This window comes from Vigna unguiculata, chromosome 11 (genome assembly GCF_004118075.2).
Source record: "Vigna unguiculata cultivar IT97K-499-35 chromosome 11, ASM411807v1, whole genome shotgun sequence".
NCBI lineage: Eukaryota > Viridiplantae > Streptophyta > Magnoliopsida > Fabales > Fabaceae > Vigna > Vigna unguiculata.
Window position 1 is genome coordinate 16,313,391 of NC_040289.1, and position 23,140 is coordinate 16,336,530.

At 35.6% G+C, this 23,140-nt stretch overlaps 1 long non-coding RNA gene across 7 annotated transcripts; it reads right to left on the reverse strand.

The window, feature by feature from the left end:
- Positions 1 to 11,592: 11,592 nt before the first annotated feature.
- On the reverse strand, positions 11,593 to 15,161 carry LOC114170467. Of its 7 annotated transcripts, none has more exons than XR_003601077.1 (7): positions 14,714 to 15,161; positions 14,455 to 14,495; positions 14,108 to 14,330; positions 13,630 to 13,717; positions 13,353 to 13,455; positions 12,496 to 12,619; positions 11,593 to 11,747 (listed from the first exon to the last, which is right to left on the reverse strand). It is a non-coding gene; the product is annotated as an uncharacterized LOC114170467 (long non-coding RNA). The 7 variants fall into 7 exon arrangements; XR_003601075.1 differs by having other exon boundaries at positions 14,455 to 14,539; XR_003601073.1 differs by adding an exon at positions 12,146 to 12,203 and having other exon boundaries at positions 14,455 to 15,161.
- Between the last annotated feature and the right edge of the window lie 7,979 nt (positions 15,162 to 23,140).

Here is a 23,140-nt window from a genome sequence, read left to right on the forward strand (position 1 = left end):
AGAAATAATAATAGTAGTAGTAATATAATAATAATAGTAAATAATAATAATAAGTGTCATATATAGAAAAAAAAAACTTTGAAGACCACGTCAAGGTAGAAAGAAGAATCATAATAATCATAGCAGTGATGAGTTCACAAAGACAACTCAATACAATGAAAACTACAAACACACACATACTCTCTTTAAAACCACATACAACACAATCATCAAGAAGTTAAATGATATAAGAATTTGGTTTAGGAGAAGACGTTCATGCATCAATATATATATATATATATATATATATATATATATATATATATATATATATATATATAACGCAATTGCATATAATATCATTAAAACAGGAAATGGCAGCTCCCCTAATTTGGATTTCCTACTCCATTTGTGCTCCTAACGTCCCTTTTTGGCCCAAAATTGCCTTATGTATTTTCTCCTATATTTAAGTGCACCTTCTCACCACAAACACTTCCCTTTGGTTTAGTTTTGCTATTCTGGAAAACCCTCTTAAGCAACCACATGAAAATACCTCCTCTCATACACCAACTTTACTCATTCATTAAGCTTTCACCCTAGTAATTACTACATTAATGTCCCGTTACAATTAACTGGTGGTTTTAGCTTATCAATTGCCATGATCCTTACCTCTCTAGCTTTTTTGGAGACGGCTAGGGTTTCTTGATCACTTACTAATGTAGCCAAAAATAATCCAAGTGTAAAAAGATCTATTTTGTGTTAGCCAAGGTTTGAACTCACATCCACCCAATTATCAATCATATGCACAACCATTAGCCTGTAGATGTTTCTTGACATATCATGCACACATATACTCATAACATCATGCCACATGTTCATATATGCGCCCACAATAAATTAAATAATTAAAACATCACATTAATGGCATACGCAAGACTTGAACCCTAGTCCCCCTCAAATGCACCAAGTGTGTCTAAGAACTTAAGCTACCATTGCTCCTTTGTCATAATTCTCTGCATTAATTACTTTATAGATTCCTTCCCTTACATTTATTAAATAAATATTTATTTATTTACTTAATTTTTCCGGGGCTTACAGTCCTTCTTGTTAGAAAATTAAATTATTAGATTAGGAGTTTTCTTTTTTATTATTATGTTGTATCTTAGCATCTATATATAGTTAATATTAGTAACTAACATGATAGATCAAGAAAATATGGACCGAAAATGGATGTTTGCTAGTCGATTATCAAAAGAATACGAGGATGGGGTTAAAGAGTTTCGAAGATGTGCAGTTGAGCATGCAAAAAACCCTAATAGAATCATTTGTCCTTGCTTCAAGTGTTGTCATTCAAGGGTAGTCAACACAGATGAGTTGGAAGAGCATTTTGTATGCAACGGAATTGATAAAGTTATTCATGTTTGACCAAACATGGTGAAAATAGAAAAAATGATATAGATCATGATTTCCATGATAGTATAAGTGATGCACCAAAAGAGACTGAGACAACAAATGAGTTAGACCAAGTTAAGGAGATTGCAAATGTTATCGAAGAGGATATGCGAGATTGTCCTCAAATGTTTGAAAGGTTGACAACGGATGCAAAGACACCATTGTATAATGGTTGTACTAGTTTCATAAGACTATCAGCCGTGTTAAAATTATTCAATTTGAAAGCAAGAAATGAATGGTCTGATAAGAGCTTTACTGATTTACTATCACTTTTAAAAGATATGCTACCACAAGATTCATGCTAAAAAAATGCTAAGCTCTATTAGGATGAGCTATGAGAAGATTCATGCTTGTCCAAATGATTACATTCTTTTTCGAAATGAATATGCATAATTGGATAAATGTCCTAAATGTAAGGCATTGTGCTATAAGAAAAGTTCAGCACCAATCAAAGTGGTATGGTATTTTCCTATAATACCAAGATTTAGGCGCATGTACCGTAATGCACAAGATGCAAAGAACTTAAGATGGCATTCATAGGAAAGGATATGTGATGGAATACTTCGACACACTGCGAATTCTCCTCAATGGGCAAAAGTTGACCATGATGACCCTAATTTTGGGAAAGAACCAAGAAACCTGCGCCTGGCTTTGTCTAGTGATGGAATAAATCAGCATGGAATGCAAAGCAACTCGCATAGCATGTGGCCTGTGGTTATGATTATATATAACCTACCTCCATGGTTGTGCATGAAACAGAATTTCATGATGTTGTCCATGTTAATTCCAGGTCCAAAACAACTAAGGAATGACATAGACATATACTTGGCACCTTTGATTGAAGACTTGAAGGACATGTGGAACGAAGGTGTAGAGGTGTATGATGGCTATATGGAAGAAAGTTTCTAGCTAACGGCAATGTTGTTTGGCACAATTAATGATTTTCCAACATATGGTAATCTATTTGGATATAGTATCAAACGGAAGCGTGCATGCCCTATATATGAAGATAATACAAATTGGGTGCGATTGGAACAAGGTAAGAAAAATGTATTTCTTGGCCATCGTAGATTCTTACCTTCAAAACATCGTTATCGAGGGTGGAGAAAAGCGTTTAATGGAAGAGTAGAAGAATGTCGAGCTCCAGAATAGTTGTTTGGTGATAAAGTCTTTGATAGTAAAGGATATAACCAACAAATTTGGTACACCTTTTGCAACAGTCTAGTCACAAGTGGGTGGAAGAAAAAGTCAATCTTTTTTTATTTGCCATATTGGAAGTCCTTGTACGTTAGACATTTCCTTGATGTGATGCATATTGAAAAAAAAAATTATTTGATGGTGTTATAGGTACATTTTGTTGGATGTGCTTGGAAAGTCTAAGGATTACATCAGTGCAAGGTTGGACCTACTTGACATGGGAATTAGAACAAAATTGACACCAATAAAGAAAGGTAAATGTCAATATCTACCTCCAACAGCTTATACTCTATCTAGAAAGGAGAAAATTGAGTTTTATAAGTTTCTACAAGGAGATAAAGATCTAGAGAGGTACTCATCAAACATCAAGAACCTAGTGTCTATGAAAGATCTAAAACTAAAAGGGCTAAAGTCTCATGACTGTCATGTTCTCATGGAGCATTTGCTACCGATAGACATACTTTCCATTTTGCCTAAAAAGGTAAGATGGAGCATAACTAAACTATGCTATTTCTTTAGAGCCATTTGTAGCAAAGTGATTGGCACTGGAAAATTGCAAGCACTAGAAAGAGAAATTATTGTAACTTTTTGTGAGCTTGAAATGTATTTCCCACCTTCTTTCTTTGACATAATGGTTCATCTTACCATTCACTTAGTTAAAGAGACACAATATTGTGGATCGGCTTATATCTGGATGTACCTAATGGAGCGTTATATGAAGATATTGAAGGGCTATGTGAAAAATCGAAGTCGACCAGAAGGATGTATAGTGGAACGATATATACTCGAAGAAACTATTGAATTTTGTACTAATTACCTTTCTAATGTTGAATCAATAGGACTTCCAAGTTTCGACACTTAGAGAGAACAACTGGAGAAGGAATTACTAGAAATACCATAATGACCATATCGAGGAAAGATTGGGAACAAGCTCAATTGTATATTCTACACAATGACAATGAAGTTCAACCATATGTTGAGAGACACAAAGACATGCTTAAAATATTAAATCCAACAAGGATCGACAATTGGATAACTAGAGAACACAATGCAACTTTTATACAATTGCTAAAAAGCCACATTTTTGCAGAGTTAAATGTGAACTCATATTTAATTTCAAGCAGATTGAGATGGTTAGCAAATGGTCCAACTTTTCAATTCTTCTCTTACACTACTTATATGATTAATGGGTACATATTTTATACCAAAGAACGAGATAATTAAAGCACTATGCAAAATAGTGGTGTCACTTTGGTGGCTGAATCTATGCATATCTCAAGTGCTAAAGATAGAACTCCTACATATGCAAATATGTCGTTTTTAGATAATCCTCCTACTATACCTCCTAAGAATTATGCATCAATTATTAGTGAGGATGTTTGGAGAGAGTTTGTTACCAGGCGTATGGATACATGTTTCCAAGTAATCTACAATATACAAATACAATAAATTTATCCTTTATTTCATGTACATATGATTTGTTTACTATCTTTCAATATAGGAAAAAAGCCTAAAAAATAAGGAAAGAGCAACACACTGTAAGTACCCTTATAGGGCCTCACGTAAGGGGTATACACACCTAGAACAAGAAATGGTAAGTCAATATATAAGTAAATAAACAATATACATGATGCTAATGTTAATTTCTAACCAGTTTGATTATTTTTCACAAAAAATAGATAAAGGAATCAGGATCAAATGTTAGTAGCGTTCCTTATCAAGAATTGTGGAAGCATGCTCGTGTGAACAAAGCCTGGGAAATTGAAAATGGAGATGTTCAACAAGTTTGGAATAAATTTGTAAGGAATATATTTTCATATTATATTTGATCGTTGTTTGATTTTTTGTTGTGAAATGTGTAGACTGCGACCTTTTATAACTATGTTATGCACCTCCACTAGGCTAAAATTACTATAGAAAACAAAACAGCCTAAACTAATTTTCTACTTCTAACTAGCTCTAAACTTATTTAAACAACTCAAATTTACCGAACCCGTCTACAACTATAGATAACTAGTTATTAAAACTAAAGCTGCAAAATTTAACTATGCTAACCAAAGATGCATTCTAGACTAGACTCAAACCAGAAACTACAGTAAAACAAAACAGCCTAAAAACTAATTTTCTACCATAAGTAGATCTAAACTTATTAAAACAACTCAAATTCACTTAACCCATCTAGATTTATAGCTAACTAGTTATTAAAACTAAAGCTGCAACATTTAACTATGCTAACCTAAAGATGCATTATAGACTAAACTTAAACCCAAAACTGCAGTAATCGAAAATTAAAATCTAATATGCAAGTATTTAAACAAGTTTTAAATGGCAAAGGATTTCCTGAAACAAAACCAACTATTAAAAGTTGCTAATAAATCAAAATATGCCTACAGTATTGAAAGTAGAGCACTAAAAATAGAAAAAATGGATTAGAAAACTGCACCAAGGCAAAAGTCTACTTAAAATATTATCTATCACCAAAATAACTTACATTTGAGTTTTATCTTAGGATTGGTTCACTTTTATGTTTCACCCACTTTGGATGCATGTATAGGTTCTTATAGGTGAATTTTTGCAGTTCTTATTATTTTTAGTAATTAGCATAGTTTTTAGCCTTCTTTAACCAATTAGAATTTGAATAGACGTTGAGTATGCAACTTATAGTTCTAGTCTCTTTGTTCTACTAACCTGACACCAAGAGACAAGGAAATTCCTTTGCCAACTAGGAAGTTCTTCTCCAAGAATAGCATTCCAACTCATACAAACTTTTCCTTTTCCAGTTCTCTTTTCCTTTTGCAAATTTTTTACTGCATTTGGCACTATATCTTCTCCTAATAGTTTCCAACAACAATGAAGGGGTACTTGACAAATTTTCATAGCATTTCTTTGACAAATGCCCTTTTTTATATCTATTTTTCATCCTTTTGGCATAAAATTGTGTGATGGTAGCTTCCAACAGTAATGAGCACAGACAGCTTGATGTTTATCTGTGAACTAGCCCTGAAATATACAATGAGAAGATTTATAATAGACTAGTCAGGTGACTGGCCTATAACTCCAACCACGAAATAGAACAAAAGCATACTAAACTAAGCTAAAGGCAAAAAATCTACTAAACCAATATCTGAAAATGCCATGCATCAACTGTTTAAACATATTTGAAATAACTAAATAAATCTAAGAATCAACTTAAAAGCTACATCTCTACTAAAACTCAAAAAGTGACCAATAAGTACTAAGAAAATGTGCTAAAACTTGTCTAATTATGAAGACTACACTACTTTAGAATAGGAAACTGTAATGCAACTATGTGGCTCAGGATAGGGGTTAAACACGTGGCATTCCTTGGGTTGTGGTTTGAAATGTGATGAGGCTCCTCCGTCGCAATACACGCCGGAAAAGCACTCCAATCGGCGTTCCCTCGATTGAAACTCGCGAAGAGCGAGGGAAACGCAGCGGAAAGGTTCGATTAAGAAGGTTATCACTCGGTTCGCTTTGGTTTCTCGCTGGTTTGGTAAACCCTAAGAGGCTAAAACCTAATCTAGGGTTTAGGGTGAGCTGATGAACGGTGGGAGTGATGTCTACCGAAAATCTCATTCATCAAAGCTTAACAGTACAAAAGGTTGGCCTACCTTTTATAGGGAAAGAAAGGCAGCCAGAAATTAAACAGAAAAGAAAGGTGGTTGTCATCTAATACCAACCTAACGACAAAGATGAAATGAGAACCGTTGGCTAAGGTTTAGGTTTAGACAACGTTACAGAATGCTAGCCTAAGGTATGAGATATTGGTTGGCACGCGTGAAAGAAGAACCTAAACGACACTCCAAAAGAAACGCAAAATAGAGGTGGCAAACCCTAGTAGGAATGTTGTCTTTCGTAAAAAGAAGCCAGTGTGAAAGCAGGTGTGGGTTGGGGCGGATTCAACTTGGGCTGCTGGATGATGAGTCTCGGCCCAATTAAAGACTAGAGATTGGTTGTAGTAGGATTGGATAGAGTACGCTGATATTAACACACTCGTGAAGAATTGGTGATGCACATGCAGAAAGCAATTTGGGCAGGCATAGTGAAATGTGAGGCACATGCTTGCTGCACGTGTGGTGTAGGAGAAGAAATGGGCTTCAGATCCAATACACCTAAATAGGCTCAAATGCTTAATGATGATGAAGATGGAGCACACATGTGGCGTCAACAAATGAGGCATTTAGGTTGTAGATCCCAAGCTAGGCGCTAATGCAAAGTTTATTGAACTGCATTTTAAGACATGGCTACACGATAAAAGAAAGCCAATTAGGCACACATTTATTTAAAAAAAATATAGAAAATAAAAGAAATTAAAAGGAATGGGCTTAGGCGTTGGCCCAATGTTATAAGTCTTATTGGGGTCACATCATCCCCTCTCTCTTGAAGAGGATCTGTCCTCAGATCAAGAGGGTTGAGAAAGGCTTACAACAACTATATTGAATGGTCCACCAGGGTAAAAAACAAACCTGTAGTAGTTATCAAATAAAATTGAATTAAAATCATAATGACCATGCAGTAAAATTGAATGGGAAATTTGTGAAAATAGGCTATTGAAGATTGAAAAAGATGTTAAACCCACTTCACAAAAACAATGTCTTACACTTTGACTAAGATGATTTTGAAAAAGAATTTTAGAATCAAAGTGTGTTTTGACACAAGATGTGGATGAGGATGAAATAAGGGAATGAGATGGGAAACAAAAAGGTTGAGAGAAAAACAACTTGAAAGATTTAATGATAAAGTGAATAGAGTTGAAAGATGGGAGAACTCGCTTTGAAAATTGGAACTTAATGGAAGGAATTGGTGAAGGATTGAACACCAAATCCTTAACAATTAGTTCCCTTTTTGCTTTTGAAACGATCTTTAATTCTACCACTGGTGATTGTATTTGAAACTCACTCTCATGTCTTATTTTCTCTCTTTCCTCTAAGTCTTTTCTCTCATTCTCTTCTTTTGCTTTTCTTAGACTCTCCTCTTTTGTCTTTTCTCCTTCCTCTCTTTTTTTCTCCTCTTTTATCTCTTTTTCCTCTTGTTCTCTTTTAGCACAAAGCTTCTCATGGTCAACTATGTGCTCACAAAAATTCTCAATAAAAATACAAATGAAAACAGATTGTGTGAAAAACAATTTGACAAAGTGTGTGAATAGAGTGAAATCTAAAGACCAAAAGAAGGTCAACTAGGTGATAGACGCATTACACCTAGATATCACGGTGACCTAAAACATAGAAACAATCATACAAATCACACAAAATCTGGACATTGCAAACATAAACATAAAGACTGAAAATATAAACTAGACAAAAATCCTAAGTGAAAATTCAAGTGGCCTTTGGATCCCCTTGAATCTCACACTACACGTTTAAAAACTATTACAATTAAATGCTAAGGATGGGATTGCTCTAAAGCATTTTCCCACCTAAGCCAAATAAAAGGAGAAAACTGAAATAAGAAAAAAATTACACCACAAAATACCGTGACATGAAAAACAGGAATAACACAACAAAAACTAATCACCCTCTCTGTCCAGCCCCCCAAAATGGTAGCCCTCAAGTGTTTGCACTCCTTTGAAGGCCCAGCTCATGCCACAATTGTCTCGGCAATGTACTCTCACAATAGATTCACTCACCACTCCACCTTCAGGAGGAGGTTTCACCTACAAAGGCCGCCAAAACAGTGAGAGTGCAAAAATCAAAATAGAACCAAGTGCAAATCAAACTGTGTAAGAGTAAAAATCAGAAACACAATAAAAGCTCAAATTGAGGCAAGGACAACATCAAGTGATGGATGTAATAAACAAACTCAAAGGATAGCCAACAAAGACAAGCAAAAAAACAAGCTATCAAAGAAAGGAGGCACACAAAAGAGAACCTAAGGAATGTATCTAGAGGAAGATGAACAAAACTAAAATCAAACAAGACTAAAAAAAAATAACTTGAATCAAGAGTGAGAACATATGCAAACAGAGTTGAAATGGACAGTACAACTATGCTGTGGTGACTAGGCCACTTTAACACAAACACTCAGTTCATTCCATAACATTTTGTGGCAGATTTGTCTAAACAGATTTGCTTATGTTTTGTTTTTTTTTCAAGAATTCTTTTCTTTTCTTTCAACTCTCAAATTGGTTTGGACTTATTAGCGTTTGAAGCCACAACTTACAGCAAATTCAGTTTTCCCATTCCAATTCAACTAGCAAGTGCGTATGACAGAGTAGAAGTAAATAATTCAACTCAAAAATCAATTTGAAAACAGAGACAAGACAGAAAACGTTTGGTCAGTGCAAAGAAATGGCAGAGTCATGCATCAACTTTCACTCATACAGTTTGCCAACAAAAATAGTAGGAAATTCAGTGTCACTCAGGAAATTATCACAAGAAGGAGTGAAAATGCACAACAAAACTGTTTACACGAATAAAGCATAACAGAAAGTGCACTAGAATAAGGAGTCAAAGCAACACATATATGATTCTGAAATCAGCAGGAATAAAGTGCTTTCAGCAAACATAGATGCACATGGACAACATAATAGTGCTGCATAACAAATACAATCTGAAGTGGATTCAAGGAAACATATTTGGCCAAAATAACGACACCACGAAGCACAATGTCAAACAATACTCAGCAAGGGAAAGAGTATTAGATAGTGCAATAAAATACCTGATGCAACAAAGTTTCACACGAATCAAGTGGCCAAACAGAAACTGCACCATATGAGTTTCATATCACAACTGACACACAAAAATTGAATATGCGAAAATCAGTGGATGTATACAATTTGAGAGAATGACACAACACAGCATGCAGCAGATTCAAAATGTTCATACTGATTTTTCAATCCAGATATCAACACAATGATACCAAAGCTGAATTACACACTAACACATAACAATGCTAGGACTGAAAAAAAAAGAATACAAGACCAACTAGATTCAGTTAAGTTTATACTAAGCAGTAATAAGAATCAAGACTCGAACATACTTTGAATCAAATGATGGCAGCTCAAGTAAATAGACGCAGATTACAGTTCTGAATTTAGATTCCAATGACCAAGCAATATGTGGAAAACTTGGACATGAATTGAGAAAAACAAATCTGAATTGCAGAAGGAAACATGAAACCCGTGAATGCTCAAATATATTGATGCAGCGCTCAAACTCAATCAAGGATACTAATCCAGAGGGAACAATTTGGCACATAACGAAAATTTAAGCATTTGTGAAGGCATAGAATGCTGCAATAAACAAGTGCCTATGCTTTCAACTAAACCTAAACCTCATCAGAACTCTGAACACAATCAGACTTCAATAACTGAGATACAGTTTGGTCAACAACAATCATTTGCCATAAATTAAATACCCAAAACAATACTAGATGCAACTAGAAAACTGACTGACGCAGGTGCAAAAAGAAACACCAAAACTGAATAGAAACATTGACGAAGCAGTGAAAAACATGATAAATGAAACTGGAACAGCACTGGAAAGCATAAATAAAACATGAAGAGCACGAATCAAGCACAAATTAGTGGAAAATGTGATGGAGGCATGGTTCAGGATTGTCACAAGGATTTCAGAGCAATTGATGAAATCATGTCCAAGACCTTAAAATAGATCTCAGATTAGCTTCAAATTGTAGAATAGGAATTCTTTTATAATTTTTGTAATGTTTTTGTTTGGGCTTTATCGGACCTTTAGTTGTGTTGGGCCTTTTGGTGTTTCGGCCCATAGTATATAAGCCCTTGTGATACACTTTTGAATTCAGATTTGAGTTATATGAAAATTTGAGTTTTCTCTCAAGTCTCGAGGTTCTCCTCAAAACCACCAATCCTTATCATTGAATCTCCGATTCAAAGTGGCGGATCTTCCTCACTTATCTTGGAACCTCCTCCAAGTGGCGTGATTTCCTCCCGTTCCGTAAAACCTCCCAATCGATGTCCTCCATTTTCTTCCATTTTCGTTCTAGGGTTTTCACCCATTTCTGTCCAAGACCTTTTTCATCCCCATATCCGAGACGATCCTTCATCATTTGGTATCTAGAGCCTAGGTTATCTTGAATATGGTGTTTTTCATGTGTTAACCTTGTCTTGTTGTAGCTATCTTTGTATGGTTCGAATCTACTTCCATTACACACAAAAAATAGTGCTGGAAGAAAACTTGACGATTTTAAAACATGAAACTGCATAAGCTCAGCGGTCCAAAAATTATGTCTTTGGTGTCAAAAGAAAGCTCTTTGAGTCTAGTTTCCAGAAAAAAAAGACCCAACGCATTTGGAGTTCTGTGAAGAAAGTTATGATCAAATTAGTGAGCAAAGGTCAGATCTGCCAAGAATACGTGAATCACTACAAAAAAACTAATAATTAGTGGAGGTTTTTTTTTCAATTTGCGGAGGTTTTCACCCTCTACAAATTAATTTGCAGAGGTTTTCTAAACCTCCATAGTTAGAGTTGCCACAAACTATTTGCGGAGGTTTTGAACGACCCCTGGTATCCGAGTTATATTGCGGAGGTTGTTTTGTGGAGGGTTTTAACCTCTTCTATTGTTGACTATTATTTTGTGGAGGTTTGAAACCTCCTTTATTTCCAACTATTTTTAATGAAAACAAAATTGGCAGAAAACAACAAATCAAATATTAAAATGACTAGAACAATTCATGAACAAAGAAAGAAAGAAGAATTGGAAAGAAACATCCAACTTGTATTAACGAAATATGAAAACAACATTACAAAGTTTTGAGAATTTGGGAGCTAGCCCATAGAAGACTTGAAACGTGCATAGAATCATGGAAACAATATGAGAAAACTAAAAACTAAATGATTACACATGGTTCAACTTAACTACTAACTAATTAATCCTAATGGTAACTCAATTAGTAGGTAAATTGACCCTTCAAACTCTTTTATTCAGCTCCAATCCAACTGGCAAGTGCATGTGGCATTACTTGAAATTAAAGTGTTTCTTTCTCTTTAACTTGGTAACAACAAGTTGCATGTGTGTTGATTCAGCAGGTTTCAAGTAAGTCTTCAATTGGGAGCAATCAAATCTGCCTGCAATTGTTCCACATGGATTCTTGATCAAACTGCATGTAGTCATATTTGCACCCTGCTATGATCAACATTAGAATTAGCATGAAATCCAACATCATCAAACAATTCAGAAAAGTCATTATAGTTGCATCAACAACATTAATATGCTTCATTTACAACAGATCAAACAAGTATTCTGTAACAAGAAGATTCAACGAAACCAAATTAAAAATATAAAAATAAAAACTGAACGGACTAAGCAAATAAGGAAAACTTGAAAAAGTATCAATGTCTAATTAAGAATGGTGGTCAAATTTTGTGTTGTGTCAATCATTTTATTGCAAATCTGGGACTGAATCTTGATTTAAAATGTCCATTGGACTCCAATCTTTTAAATTTGGCTTTAACTTCATTATCAAAGACAGAACAGAAAACACACAGATGACTAATAACACTGATTTATTGCAATCTAACCTTCATCACCATGTAATAATAACTTTTCAATGACCATTTCTTTGAGATTCAAGTGCACCTTAACCTCGCATAGTTGAAACATGTAAGCAAACTCATTACCATCTAATTTACTTTAAACTAAGCAATAAATTTTACAGAACTTATAAAGAAGATAGTGTATCAACTGGCTAACAAAAAATTTTTCTTCTTCACAAATTTGCTAAATTGTAACTTTCAAGTAAAAGATCAAATGGCTTCCTATGTAACATAGGCATGATATGGAATGCAAGAGAAATAAGCAATTCCCCACTTCACACTAATATGAAAATAGACATTTTTTATGTGATTAACATTGGTAGTAGCTTCCTTACCAGAGTTGTTTCATAATGCACTAAACAAGTGTAGTCTCCTTGTCTTTAATGGTGGATCCATCAGTTGTTTCAGTATAAAGTTTCATCACAGGTTCTTTAATCTGTTTCCAACAGCAGTCTGTTGCTGCAACATGTTCACAGAAATATTGATCAACACATTGATTCACAGAAATAATTTGCAAACAGTTTCCTTCACAGATCATAATTCACAATAATGTTCCTTCCACACAAGATCTCAACCTGTCCATAAAATTTATCACAAGTAAAAGAGGGAAAGTGCATAGCTATAGATATTTATAAAATACCTTCCACATTGGTTGTGGTAAAACAACTAAATTTTTTTGTTTGTTTGTTAATAAATAGTGATGTGTACAATAATTAAGTTACAAATATGTCACACTCAATAAAAAAAGGAATGGATAAAGTAAAAGATGCCCAAGATCAAAATGGTTTATATTTTCCTTCAAATGATGCACACTGAATTAAATGCTGTAATTGCAGCACTTGACTATTGATGCCACTACCATTGCAAAAGGATTATTTAATCTATAGATTAAAGAAGAGTTCTTCTTCATTTGACCACTGAATTCTAGAATCGAGTGATTATTTCTTGCAGTGATGTTGTTGAAGTAAAATTAAGGTTGTTACTACCTTTCTGCAGACTTTTATTGCTAAAGGTTTTATATAATATCAAATTAAAATAGAAAGTGAAATACACAAAGCAATTATGATAAATTTTCTGTGAACAAACTTGCACCACAAAACAAGCAATATGTTCATTTGTCTATCAAATAAATCATGAATAAAAAGTAACTTTTGCAGAAGAAATAAATCAGCAGCAGATCTGTGGGACTTACAGGAACGTGAAAGCCTTGCATACAACAAGATACCACCCATTGAGTGACCAATTGCAAGCAATTTTCCATCCCTTGACTGGCATTGAGCTCTTATGTACTCCATCTAATGGTTGAATGTACGAAACCAGCAATTAAAAAACATATTTATTGATATCATTCAATTTCTTAAGCCAATATTTAGTGGAACAAACAAATAAAGTACACCTAAGAAGTAAAGGAAGAGATAAAAGTAGAACTCTTGCCAAATTAAAAATAAAACATCACAAAGGAATGTCACCTCACCGCTGCAGGTACATCGTTGATTGATTACTTCAGAAGTGCATCTCATTTATTACTTCTGATAAATACAGATGACTCGATCATACCTTATAAAAATAAGTAGATAAAATTTAAGCACTTTTCTTAAAATATCTTATAAATACAAATATTTTAAGATAGAATTGAAAAAGTAATACACCTTTCTTGTCATTATGTTATCTCAAATGCTCATTCAAATGATTTCAGAACTTGGCTTAACTATGTAAACTTCAATTCTCATACTATCACTATCATTTACCAAGACATCTAGGTGGTAACCACAATCTCTCAAAGAAGCATTTTATTCTGCATTAACAGTAGAAGTGTCTTTAACATTTTACTGACTAAGAATCATAGTAATATCACATCAATATTAACCTCAACAACTTTTTCTAAACAACCAAATGAAAAAGTGATTGTAAAAGAAAGAAAGAGATAAAGAGAAAGTGAGAGGGAACCTAGTGATGGGACCATGAGGCTTGACTTTAACAACTCCTCTTACATTGGCCAAATTCTCAATATCACCCAATGCCTGCCTTGCGAATCTTTCCATCCACTACTTCGTTCTTCTTCTGCTGTTTTTCTCCCCCTATTACTGCCTCACCTAGGAAATCACAACCAAACGACTTGCAGACCACCACACACGATCCCCTCTCATCTCTTAGCTGATTTAAAATGGCTCTGCAATGATTAAATTATAATATTTACATTTGGTTTTAGAAAGGCATTCTCCATTTCAGTACTAAAACCAATTACTAACTTACGTAACTAAAATTCATAGAAAGAAGTTATTAGAATTATATACCTCCTAGTCATTGAGCCACCTTTTGCACTTCGATATATTCCCTTCAGCCATTACAAGCAGATAATATATCAATTTGTTCAAGAATCTACTAGAACAGAACAATTACACTGCCTCAATCAAATACAAACACAGTACTAGAAAACCTTCGCACAGGCTAAATGAAGGGAAATAGAGCAAACCAAATACATATCTTCTATAGGAACCAAAATGAAACACATGTGATTTTTCAAATTATCGAAGATAGGTTAAGTTCAAGTACCAACTTCACTGCAATTCCTAATTTGATGCGAGAGCCGAGTAGTGGCGAAGAGCGAAATCTAGCAACGAAGAGTGGAGAAGCACGAGAATGAATCCGAGCAAGGGCAAGCACATTGTAGTTCGAACCCTAGGTGAGGCGCACAAGGAGGTGGCGTGCGGTGGAGGAATGGCCAACAACTAATGCATGGCGGTTCTGTCAACGTTGATGGTGGACAAGCCTCGCCGGAATCCTGGCGGCGTTTGAGCGCAGTGAGGGGTAAAGGAGGAAGTTGACGCATTCGTTGTGCGGAGTAGAAAAACATCTACACATTTTATTTAGGTGTTGTGTTCTGATTGTCGAGAAGAAGAAGAACTTGAAATTCAAAGAGAAGAAACAGTAAAAGTCTGGGAGGGAAAGTTGAAAAAATTGAGGGAAAGAGTGAAACGTGAAAGATGTAGTATAAGCAATGGAGGAGGTCATAAACCTCTGAAGAAAAACATTAAAACCCCTGCTATTATTTGTTATTGTTAAATTTTTACAGAACCTATCAAAACTATCTTAAGTTATGTTTATTTATGGAGATTTTCGTAACCTCTCCAAAATAACCTCTATTAAATATATATTTTTTTGTAGTGAATCAACGTTTTCAGGTTTTGTTGTGGTAGTTTGGCTACGGTTTTTTCACCTCTTTAAGCTCCTAAATGTGGTTGGATAACATGTATTTGGATTCTTAGTCTTTGAGCCTCAAATCCATGAGTTTAAATGCATGATAGCTACATGTTTGTGTCTTGTGTATGTCATGTTGAGTCTCTAAATGTGCCTAACTTTTGTTTGAGTCATATGTCATATGTTAACTTTAAGTTTTCTTATTCTTGTTTTTCCAAGTATTTGAATCTTGCTTTCACTTTATGGTTTTCTTGATGTATGCTCCATGAAATTGATTTTGGCCTAAAACTTGAGGAACTAAGTGTCCAAGCCACCTAAAACTCTTTCTCACCATTTTATGAAACTAGTTGTGAAAGAAGAAAATTTTTGCACCAATTTTTGCCTAAAAACCTAGAGCAACCTTGCTCCTTGGTGAACTAAAAATGTGTTTTTGACTAGGTGATTATGCTACTGGTTTTCATACTTGAGAATTGGATGATATTGGCTAATTAGTTCCATGCTTTAACTTGGTTATGATCTTTCTTGGTTTATGCACGATTTAAGACTTGAAGATGCTTGTCAAGTACTTTCCATAGAGTCTTTAAAATGTGTTTTTCTTGTTTTAGTCTTGTTAAAAGTTTTGTCTCAAACTTTTCTTCTTTAGAGTTTAACTTTCCTTGTTTTTGTGCTTTTCTTGCTTGTCACTAGGTGTTCTTTGTTTTGTCTTACTAGTTTTCTTTTCTTAAAACTCTTGGGGTGTTGTGGCCGAATCACTTGTCTTGCATTTGAAAATTTTTGCACAAGTTTTTAAAAGTGTTTTCTTCAATCCTTTGGTGGATTTTGAGTGCGAGCCTTGCCTTGTTACTTTGGGAGTGTGATCTAAACTCTAGGGTTGCATTTTGGGTTGGATTTGGTCTCGGTTTTCATGTTGTCTAACCCCTAATCCATTTATTTTGTCTCAGATTTGAGTGTTTTTGTGGTAGGAATCATGGCAAGTTCATCAAATGCACCTACACCAAACAAAAACAATACATTGATGAGATTGCTTCGGGATTTGGAGTTGTTTAGAAAGGAGACCTTTGAACAATTGAGAAAAGACAAGGAGCAAAGTGACCTAAGAATCCAAGAGCACATTCAAAGGCTTGAAGCTAGGGAGCAAGAAAGAGAGGCTAGGAAAAGAGGGCATTCTAGGCGCAACCCATCACAAGAGAAGCAAACTCCGAAGATTCCTAAGTTCAAAGGAAAAAATGACCCAAACATCTAAATTGAGTGGGAACAAAAAGTGGACCAAATTTTTACCATTCATGTAGTTAGTGATAAAAAAAAGTAGATTTGGTTGTCTTAGAGTTTGAGGATTATGCCATGACTTGGTGGCATCAATTATGTATGAACAATATTAACCAAGAGTCACTCGCGACTTCTTGGAGGGACCTTAAAATTTTGATGCGCGCTAGATTTGTTCCTTCCTATTATAGGAGGGAAACTCTTTTGAAGCTCCAAAGGCTTCAACAAGGGTCCATGTGTGTGGATGAATATTACAAGTTAATGGAGTTCATGCTTCTACAAGTAGGACTCCAATTTGAAAGTGAAGAGGAAAAGGTAGTTGGATTTTTGAGTGGGTTAAGGAGGGACATACAAGATTTAGTAGAGTTATATGAGTACTCCTTTCTTGACAAAGTTTTACATTTGGCCATCAAAGTTGAAACTCAATTGGAAAAGAAAAAAGAGGTCAAGAGGAGTGGTTCATACAATGACTATTATTCTAGTACTTGGAAATGTAAAGAAAGAAAACATGATAAATCACCACCCAAGAGTTCCGAAGACCAACCTCCTAGGACTAATTCATCTAGGCCTTCTAATGAAACTCCTAATTCTTCTCCAGGTACAAGGACAAGTTCTATAAAATTTTTTAAGTGTTTGGGATATGGGCACATAGCTTCAAATTTTCCTATCAAAAGAACCATGACCTTAAACCTTAAAAGAGAAGTATAGAGTGAACATTCTTCTCCCCCTTCCCCCAAAAGTACTTCTTCCCACACTTCTTCTTCAAGTGAAAGGATTAAACCCCTTGAAGGTGGATTGTTAATGATAAGGCACCAACTAAGACAAGTTTCCAAGGAACTTGGCTCTTCTCAAAGACAAAACCTTTTTCATTCAAGGTTCCATATCAATGATAAACTATGTCCCCTCATCATAGATAATGGAAGTTGTGTAAATGTAGCTAGCACAAGGGTTGTGGACAAGCTTGGCTTGAAAACTATTCCTCATGTCAAGCCTTACAAACTATCATGGCTTAAGGAAGAAGACATTAAAGTAACTCAACAAGTCCTCATTAACTTTTCAATTGGAAATTTTAAAGATGAGGTGTTATGTGATGTTGTGCCTATGGAAGAAACTCATATTTTGCTAGGTCGACCATGGCAATTTGATAGAAAAGTCTTTTATGATGGCCATGCTAATACCTGTGCTTTCTCCTTCCAAGGCAAGAAGTTCACACTCCTACCTCTCTCACCCAATCAAACAATGAGACTACAATGATTTGAGATGTGGAAAAAAATAAGACAAGTGGAAAATTTGGAGAGGGAATAAAGGAAGAAAGTGCTAATAGAAATAAAAGAGAACGAGATAAGAGAGAAAAAGAAGAAAGAGCGACAAGAAAAGGAAGAAAAAGAACAAAGAGAGAAACATGAGAAAGAGTCTCTCCTCACACCCCTGACATGTATGGTTGAGATGAAATCTTTAAAGGGGGATGATGATGTGTTAAATTGTTGTTCCCATTCACATCATGATTTTGCATTTTCATTGGGAACACTTACTAACCCCTCCCCTTTTGTCTTAATGCCTAGGGAAGACTTATACATTAAGGAGCAATAGCACAACATGAACCTGACTTTAATCATCTACTTATCTGTTTGTTCTATCATGAAAATCCTAAGGGATTTCAGGGACACTCTTATTCTGTTCTAGTTATTAGGGGTTGTTTTTCTTTTTGTTGCACTGTGGATAGTATAGTTGTGTAGAAACTCTTTGATGTGTTCCGCAGGTTTATCTTTGATCCCGGAGGACAACCTCCAAGCACCTTGATAATAAGAGATTGGTCTCTTCCATGATTCCAATCTCATTTTTTGATAGCATTTTATTTCTATCTTTAGACTATTCTAGTTTTGTGTGCTTTCAGCATTTATGTTTGTGTGTTTGGTTGTAGGTAATAAAGTGCTAAAATTCGAGGTCAAATTTTCTCCAACCCGAAGGCAATGATGGAGGCGTGGTTCAGGATTGTCACAAGGATTTCAGAGCAATTGATGGAATCATGTCCAAGACTTTAAAAGAGATCTCAGATTAGCTTCAGATTGTAGAACAAGAACTCTTTTATAATTTTTGTAATGTTTTTGTTTGGGCTTTATCGGACCTTTAGTTGTGTTGGGCCTTTTGGTGTTTCGGCCCATAGTATATAAGCCCTTGTGACACACTTTTGTATTCAGATTTGAGTTATATGAAAATTTGAGTTTTCTCTCAAGTCTCGAGGCTCTCCTCAGAACCACCGATCGTTATCTTTGATTCTCCAATTCAAAGTGGCGGATCTTCCTCACTTATCTTGGAACCTCCTCCAAGTGGCGTGATTTCCCCCCGTTCCGTAAAACCCCCCAATCGACCTCCTCCATTTTCTTCCATTTTTGTTCTAGGGTTTTCACCCATTTCTATCCAAGACCTTTTTCATCCCCAAATCCGACACGATCCTTCATCAAAATGCACTGTAGAAAAAAATTGCTAATGATCTAATAGCAATTAAGGAACTCCAAAAAACATACCAGAACATAAACTAATGAGTGACAAATAAAACATGGACTGAATCAGATTCAATTAACAACACATTTTAACAGCAAAAGAAAAATAAAAGAAGGTACTACGTCTACGAAATTGACGACAGTAAAAGCAACTAACATTAAGCTAAGACAAAAACACAAGATCAACGAAAATTAAAGCTAGCTAAGGAAAAAAATCAACACGAAAATCCTATGGACATGCATTGGATTGGCGGAAGCAGAAAGCTAAACATTTCAACATCACAGTTATTGATTCAATGCAATCTTAACAATATTAATGAATCAATTTCAGCAAGAAAAATTTTAGCACAGATTCAATCGTAGCGAAGCAACAAATCAAACGCGAAACACAAGCATAGTATGAAAAAGGCAGGAAGCAAACAGTGAAGAACAAAATAACAGATATAAGGCTCAAATACTTAACCTTAAAGACCTCCAAGATCGAGTGGCTCTGAATACCACTTGATGAGGCTCCTTCGTCGCGGTACTCGCTGGAAAAGCTCTCCAATCGGCGTTCCACCGATTGAAACTCGCGAAGAGCGAGGTAAACACAGCGGAAAGGTTCGATTAAGAAGGTTATCACACGGTTCACTCTGGTTTCTCGCTGATTTGGTAAACCCTAAGAGGCTAAAACCTAATATATGGTTTAGGGTGAGCTGATGAACGATGGGAGTGATCTTTACCGAAAATCTCATTCATCAAAGCTTAACATTACAAAAGGTTGCCCTGCCTTTTATAGGGAAAGAAAGGCAGCCAGAAATTAAACAGAAAAGAAAGGTGGTTGTCGTCTAACACCAACCTAATGGCAAAGATGAAATGAGAACCCTAGGCTAAGGTTTGGGTTTGGACAGCGTTACGGAACGCTAGCCTAAGGTATGAGATGCGTGATTTGGAAAAACACGTGAAGGAGGCAAGCAACTATGGGTTGGATGCAGATGTTGGTTGGCACGCGTGAAAGAAGAACCCAAACAACACTCCAAGGGAAAGTCGAAACAGAGGTGGCAAACCCTAGTAGGAATGTTGTCTTTCGTAATGAGAAGCCAACGTCAAAGTAGGTGTGGGTTGGGGCGGATTCAACTTGGGCTGCTAGATGATGAGTCTCGACCCAATTAAAGACTAGAGATTGGTTGTAGTAGGATTGGATGAATGCACATGCAGAAAGCAATTTAGGCTGGCAAAGTGAAATGCGAGGCACATGCTTGTTGCACGTGTGGTCTAGGAGAAGAAATGGGCTTCAGATCCAATACACCGACATGGGATCAAATGCTTAATGATGCTGAAGATGGAGCACGCATGTGGCGTCAACAAATGGGGCATTTAGGTTGCAGAGCCCAAGCTAGGCGCTAATGCAAAGTTTATTGAACTACATTTTAAGACTTGGCTGCACGATAAAAGAAAGCCAATTAGGCACACATTTATTAAAAAAAATATAGAAAATAAAAGAAATTAAAAGGAATGGGCTCAGGTGTTGGCCTAATGCTATAAGCCTTATTGGGGTTACATCAAAATGATATCTCTTGAGTTGTGGCCTAGAATGGCAGATAAACATGAGGAACTCTTAAGTTGTGGCTCAGGTTGGCGAGTGTTGTCGGTGTGTGTGTGTGTGTGCGAGTTGTGGCTCGTATGGATGAGTCCAGATAGATTCCGCTCCTCAGTATATGGCTGACGAGTTTGGTAGTCTTGGGACATGACGAATTTGGTTTGTATTAAGAATTCTAAATGGCGTTACAGGGTATGGTTCGTAGCTGGTTTCCCGCATGTGTTCTACAAGTTATGGCTTGTAGGTGTGGTGGCAAGACATCTTGAGGTATTCTTCTAAAGATATAGATCATGGTTGACATGGTGGTGGCCATGCTGTGTGGAATCAAAGGATAGGAGTTCCTTTGATGCTTGTGAATAATTCATGAATTGTATGTATATATTTTATACCGTTAGCTCATCCTATCTGCTTGTGTTTGGCGATGATCGTGTATTGCATTACATGTGAGCAGATGATGTTGTAGATGGATCTAGCGAGGCCTAGAGCTAGAGCGGGGCTAGACTGGGAGAAAAGATTTATTAGAGACTTTAAGTTTTATGGTTTTTGAATAATTTTGTAAACATTTCTGCTATAGACTTTTATATATTGATTTGCGTTTTATACAATATAGATTTTGGACCATGTTCCAATGAAATAAATGTTTTAAATTTTCCTGTGTTTTTGGGAAACAAAATTATAATAAATTATATTTAATGGTTTATTTCTACTTTATTTTATTTAAATTGGTAATATCCGAACGGGATGTTACATTAATTACTAAAAACGTCAAAGGAATTAAAATATGCCTATGAAAACCAAGAAAATGCACTAAAAAGTGTAAAATAGGACTAGATTCTATGCTACTTGAAGAAAAGTAAATCAAAATCTGCTTAAACTAATTACTACAACTTAAAAAAGTAAAATAAAAGTAAACTTGAGGTTAACTAATTCAAACTATAAAAGAATCAAAATGTAGCATATGCACTAAAGTTTAGCTTGCGAAAACCAGACTAAAAACTAGCTGTCAAAGTTGAACCTTATTCTAGACAACTAAAGCTAAAAAATTTACCTTTAAAAGTAGCTTTGTGTCATTTTTTATCCTTGTAACATACTATTAACATTACAGGTAGTTATAAGTGCAATTATGGGTTCTTAGTTTTACCATTTCACTAGAAATGTAAAGTAGTCATATTAGTACCCTATAATAAGTCAAAATGAATGTTTGAGCTATCTATATAGAGAATTCACTATCTATGCAAGTTATAAATGATACAAGAGCACTAGAAATTTGTCTAACTCCTACAAATAGCAATAATTGAAAAATTCATCCTACAAACCTAACAAAAGCATACTAAACTAAGCTAAAGGAAAAAAATTCTACTAAACCAATATCTAAAAATGCAATGCAGCAGCTGTTTAAACACATTTGAAATAACTAAATAAAGCTAAGAATAAACTCAAAAGCTACATCTCTACTAAAACTCTAAAAGTCACCAATAAGTACCTAGAAAATGTGTTAAAACTTGTCTAATTATGAAGACTGCACTACTTTAGAATAGGAAACTATAATAGAACTATGTACCCCTGTTTTAAATGCTAAAAGACCTTTGTAAACTATGCTAATTACTAAAAACATCAAAGGACTTAAAATATGCCTATGAAAACTAAGAAAATGTACTAAAAAGAGTGAAACAGGATAAGATTTTATGGCACTCTAAGAACAGTAAATCAAATTTTTTTAAACTAATTACTACAACTTTAAAGAAGTAATATAAGTTGAAATATTGGCATGAGATTGGTATGCATGATAAATCTATGATTAGTTGGTGAGACATGGCTATGCACTAGTGCAGATTGGGGGTTTTAACTCGCCTTATAGGCCTCGGTTACTGCAGGACCAAAGCCTATAGGGAGGCGGTTGCATTTTTGAAATTTTTCTCAGCATTTTACCTCGGGTCCAAATTCAACTGAAGCATATAACCGGTTTTATGCTTCGGTTCTCAACCAACCGAAGCCTATAACCCATCTGTGGCCCCCAGTATTACAAAATTGCCACTGACAGCGCATGATTTGTCCTCGGGTAACAAAGGACCGAGGCCTATAACAGACGATTTGGCCTCGAGTGGCGAAGGACCGAGGCCTATAATGCTTTATGCCTCGAGTGTTTATAGAACCGAGGCCATATCCTTTATTTAGGTTCCCAAATTGCGCGAACCCATCACTGTTCATCATCTTCTCTCTCACGAACCCTCTCCGCCATCGTGCCCTCCGTCACGATTCGCCCTCCGTTGCCCTCCATCGCCGATTGCGCCTCCGTCCACGAAGTTAGGGTCGCTAGTCTTGCTCCGCCATCGAACAGCAGGCGAAAAGGAAGTAGATTCTGCCATCGTCCCGCCCTCGTTGCGGCTTCCATCGCGCCACCGTCGCGCCACCATCGCGCCTCCATTGCACCCTCCTACG